The sequence below is a fragment of the Scyliorhinus torazame genome, unplaced genomic scaffold (assembly GCF_047496885.1).
Source record: "Scyliorhinus torazame isolate Kashiwa2021f unplaced genomic scaffold, sScyTor2.1 scaffold_1832, whole genome shotgun sequence".
In the NCBI taxonomy this organism is placed as follows: domain Eukaryota; kingdom Metazoa; phylum Chordata; class Chondrichthyes; order Carcharhiniformes; family Scyliorhinidae; genus Scyliorhinus; species Scyliorhinus torazame.
The window spans coordinates 9,375-15,000 of NW_027309559.1; positions in this window are offsets into that span (position 1 = coordinate 9,375).

Consider the following 5,626-nt stretch of genomic DNA (forward strand, 5'->3'; position numbering starts at 1 on the left):
TCATGACTTGCCACTGCCTGGACCTGCCCCCACGGGCTAAGTCCGACTGGTTTATGACTTGCCACTGTCTCCACCTTCCCTCCACAGGCTAAGTGCGACTGGTTTATGACTTGCCACTGTCTCCACCAGCCTCCACAGGCTAAGTCCGACTGGTTTATGATTTGCCACTGTCTCCACTGGTTCATGACTTGCCACTGCCTGGACCTGCCTCCACAGGCTAAGTCCGACTGGTTTATGACTTGCCACTGTCTCCACCAGCCTCCACAGGACAAGTCCGACTGGTTTATGATTTGCCACTGTCTCCACTGGTTCATGACTTGCCACTGCCTGGAACTGCCTCCACAGGCTAAGTCCGACTGGTTTATGACTTGCCACTGTCTCCACCAGCCTCCACAGGCTAAGTCCGACTGGTTTATGATTTGCCACTGTCTCCACTGGTTCATGACTTGCCACTGCCTGGCCCTGCCTCCACAGGCTGAGTCCGACTGGTTTATGATTTGCCACTGGTTCATGACTTGCCACTGCCTGGACCTGCCTCCACAGGCTGAGTCCGACTGGTTTATGATTTCCCACTGGTTCATGACTTGCCACTGCCTGGACCTGCCTCCACAGGCTGAGTCCGACTGGTTTATGATTTGCCACTGGTTCATGACTTGCCACTGCCTGGCCCTGCCTCCACAGGCTGAGTCCGACTGGTTTATGATTTGCCACTGGTTCATGACTTGCCACTGCCTGGACCTGCCTCCACAGGCTGAGTCCGACTGGTTCATGACTTGCCACTGCCTGGACCTGCCTCCACAGGCTTAAGTCCGACTGGTTTATGACTTGCCACTGTCTCCACCAGCCTCCACAGGCTAAGTCCGACTGGTTTATGATTTGCCACTGTCTCCACCAGCCTCCACTGGTTCATGACTTGCCACCGACTCGGCCAGCCTCCCCAGGCGAAGCGCGGGCGTTTGGTGACAATTCCAAGGCAGACCAAGGCAAACACGGCCCCTTGCGCGGCGGGGAGCCGTGCCCGGCCTCGGCGGGGCGTCGGGCCGCCGTTTGGAGCGCCGGCCGAAAACCCGAAAAAAGGGCGAAAATCGGAAAGAATTCGCGCCCGATCGGGCCGAGCGGCCGGCGGGGCGGCAGCCCGGGTCGGTCTCCGCAGACCTGGAGGCTCGAGGGGACCTTTCCGACCAAAGTCCATTTCTCGATTTTCCACCTCCTACCAATCTGCAGGTACCCCGCCAACCCCTCGGGACGCCAAACGCAAATGGCAAATCGGCGGGAGGGCGCCCGGTAGTCCATCCGAGGAAGGCGCTCCAAGTCCCCGCAGATCGGCTTTTTCAAAACCTCATCGGCACTACCGAGGGCAAGTGGTTAACCAGCTGTCCGAGACACTCGACCACAAATGCAAGTGGCAGCTCGGCGGGACCAATCCGCTCCCTTTAGCGGGAACACCCCCACTGTGTCCCCGGTACCACGGCTGGACACGACCTCATACACTTCCGAGGGCAAGTGATTAACTAACGGTAGGGTGCACTTTTCATATATGCACGTGCCCCGTCGGCGGGACCAATCCACTCCTCCGTTCCGCTCTCCTGCAACCTTGGCCCCGGTAAAGCGGCGGCACAGGACCTCATAGACCTCCTGGAAGTCGCCAGAGGCTAAGTCCGACTGGTTTATGACTTGCCACTGCCTGGCCCTGCCTCCACAGGCTAAGTCCGACTGGTTTATGACTTGCCACTGGTTCATGACTTGCCACTGCCTGGCCCTGCCTCCACAGGCTAAGTCCGACTGGTTTATGATTTGCCACTGGTTCATGACTTGCCACTGCCTGGCCCTGCCTCCACAGGCTAAGTCCGACTGGTTTATGATTTGCCACTGGTTCATGACTTGCCACTGCCTGGCCCTGCCTCCACACGCTAAGTCCGACTGGTTTATGATTTGCCACTGGTTCATGACTTGCCACTGCCTGGACCTGCCTCCACAGGCTAAGTCCGACTGGTTTATGATTTGCCACTGGTTCATGACTTGCCACTGCCTGGACCTGCCTCCACAGGCTAAGTCCGACTGGTTTATGATTTGCCACTGGTTCATGACTTGCCACTGCCTGGCCCTGCCTCCACAGGCTGAGTCCGACTGGTTTATGACTTGCCACTGCCTGGACCTGCCTCCACAGGCTAAGTCCGACTGGTTTATGACTTGCCGCTGCCTGGACCAGCCTCCACAGGCTAAGTCCGACTGGTTTATGACTTGCCACAGTCTCCGCCAGACTCCACTGGTTCATGACTTGCCACCGCCTCGACCAGCCTCCCCAGGCTAAGTCCGAGCGTTGCGGTGGCCATGCCAGTGCCGACGAGGTCTGATCCGGTCCCTCGCGCTCCGGAGAGACGTCCCCGGCCTCGGCGGGGCGTCGGGCCGCCGTTTGGAGCGCCGGCCGAAAACCCGAAAAAAGGGCGAAAATCGGAAGAAATTCGCGCCCGATCGGGCCGAGCGGCCGGCGGGGCGGCAGCCCGGGTCGGTCTCCGCAGACCTGGAGGCTCGAGGGGACCTTTCCGACCAAAGTCCATTTCTCGATTTTCCACCTCCTACCAATCTGCAGGTACCCCGCCAACCCCTCGTGACGCCAAACGCAAGTGGCAGACCAGCGGGACGGACCACCGGTAGTCATGCCGGGAATGAGGTCTCGGCGTCGGCATAAGGTGGGTGGATCGGACCCCATCCGGCCTACGGTTCTTTTTCAAAACGGCGCCCCCGGCTCCCGCCGGCGGCGGCCTTGGCGGCCGGGTGGGCGCCCCTCCTCGAATCGCCACCCTGCCCCGGGGTGAGCCGCTTCGCCGCCGCCCGGCGCCGTCAACAACCTTGTCCTGGTTTATGACTTGTCACCGCCGCTGGTTTATGACTTGTCACCGCCGCTGGTTTATGACTTGTCAGCACCGGCGGACGGCCTCTCGCCGCCCTTTGGACGCCCCGGCGGCGGACCGTGACCCCCCACGGCTGGCCCGCGCGGGGCCCGCCACCCGCCCAAGGGGCGCCCCCTGCCGTTCGCCCACCTAACGCACGGCTGGAACAGCACCAAGCCCCGCAGCCGGCCAACGGCGGCACACACTGACCGCAGCCCACCGGAGGCACGTCGGGCCGTGGCCGTACCCCGCCCGACAGCGCCCCCTGCGGGCCACGGACCAGGCGGACGTTGGGACGAGACGATCCCCGGCCGAGGCGCTCTCTGAGCCCGCCAGGGACCGGTGCACACCGCCGGCGGACGCTGCACCCGGTACACGAGCGCCCTCTGCCCGCCGGGGACCGGTGCACCGCCGGGGGAGTCTGCACCGGGCCCAGGAGCTCCCTCTGCCCGCCAGGAACCGGGGGGACCGCCGGCGGAGGCTGCACCGGGCCCAGCAGGTCACTCTGCCCGCCAGGGACCGGGGGGACCGCCGGCGGAGGCTGAGCCCGGCCCAGGAGCTCCCTCTGCCCGCCAGGAACCGGGGGGACCGCCGGCGGAGGCTGAACCCGGCCCAGGAGGTCACTCTGCCCGCCAGGGACCGGGGGGACCGCCGGCGGAGGCTGCACCGGGCCCACGAGCTCCCTCTGCCCGCCAGGGACCGGGGGGACCGCCGCCGGAGGCTGCACCCGGCCCAGGAGCTCCCTCTGCCCGCCAGGGACCGGGGGGACCGCCGGCGGAGGCTGCACCCGGCCCAGGAGCTCCCTCTGCCCGCCAGTGACCGGGGGGACCGCCGCCGGAGGCTGCACCCGGCCCAGTAGCTCCCTCTGCCCGCCAGGGACCGGGGGGTCCTCCGGCGGAGGCTGCACCCGGCCCAGGAGGTCCCTCTGCCCGCCAGGGACCGGGGGGACCGCCGGCGGAGGCGGCACCGGGCCCAGGAGCTCCCTCTGCCCGCCAGGGACCGGGGGGACCGCCGCCGGAGGCTGCACCCGGCCCAGGAGCTCCCTCTGCCCGCCAGGGACCGGGGGGACCGCCGGCGGAGGCTGCACCCGGCCCAGGAGGTCCCTCTGCCCGCCAGGGACAGGGTGTAACGCCGGCGGAGGCTGCCTCCGGCCCAGGAGGTCCGTCTGCCCGCCAGGGACCGGGGGGACCGCCGAGGAGTCTCTGCCCGTCCCAGATACTCCCTATCCCTACCCCTAACCGTATCCCTAACCCTATCGCCTAACCCTAACCCTATCCCTAACCCTAACCCTAACCCTATCCCTAACTCTAACCCCATCGCCTAACCCTAACCCTATCCCTAACCCTATCCCTAACCCTAACCCTATCCCTAACCCTAACCCTAACCCTATCCCTAACCCTAACCCTATCCCTAACGCTAACCCTAACCCTATCCCTAACCCTAACCCTAACCCTAACCCTATCCCTAACCCTAACCCTAACCCTATCCCTAACCCTATCGCCTAACCCTAACCCTATCCCTAACCCTATCGCCTAACCCTAACCCTAACCCTATCCCTAACCCTATCCCTAACCCTAACCCTATCCCCTAACCCTAAACCTATCCCTAACCCTAACCCTAACCCTAGCTCTAACCCCATCGCCTAACCCTAACCCTATCCCTAACCCTAACCCTATCCCTAACCCTAACCCTAACCCTAACCCTAACCCTATCGCCTAACCCTATCCCTAACCCTAACCCTATCCCTAACCCTAACCCTAACCCTATCCCTAACCCTAACCCTATCCCTAACCCTAACCCTATCGCCTAACCCTAACCCTATCCCTAACCCTAACCCTATCGCCTAACCCTAACCCTATCCCTAACCCTAACCCTATCGCCTAACCCTAACCCTATCCCTAACCCTAACCCTATCCCTAACCCTAACCCTAACCCTATCCCTAACCCTAACCCTAACCCTATCCCTAACCCTAACCCTAACCCTATCCCTAACCCTATCGCCTAACCCTATCCCTAACCCTAACCCTATCCCTAACCCTATCGCCTAACCCTAAACCGAACCCCAACCGCAACCCCCAACACCAAAAGGCACCGGGCCGTAAGCCTGCACCCGCACCGGCAGTGCCCTAGCCCCCTCGGGGAAGAAGGGACTCCGTCTCCACACCGCACCCGCCCCAGCTGCGCTCTCTCCCCGCCACCGCCGAAGGCACACGATTTGAACCGCTCCTCCCGTCCGGGGAAGCACACTCGGCAGCACGCCAACCTCCTTCCCAACGGGACCAGGACCGAAGGGCACACAGACCCTCCACCACCCCACCAACGTGACCCCAAGCCCGGGCACCCCCTTCAAATTCGCCCGCTGGGACGTGTATTAAGCCCGGCAACAGTTATTCAAGCAAAACCGCAGCCGCAAGTTGAAGTGACAACTCATTAACCAAAACAATATTGGGCAAGTCATAAACCACTTTCCACTCTGGACAAGTCATAAACCAGTTTCCTCTCTGGACAAGTCATAAACCAGTTGGACAAGTCATAAACCACTTTCCACTCTGGACAAGTCATAAACCAGTTGGACAAGTCATAAACCACTTTCCTCTTTGGACAAGTCATAAACCAGTTTCCTCTCTGGACAAGTCATAAACCAGTTGGACAAGTCATAAACCACTTTCTTCTCTGGACAAGTCATAAACCACTTTCCTCTCTGGACAAGTCATGAACCACTTTCTTCTCTGGAC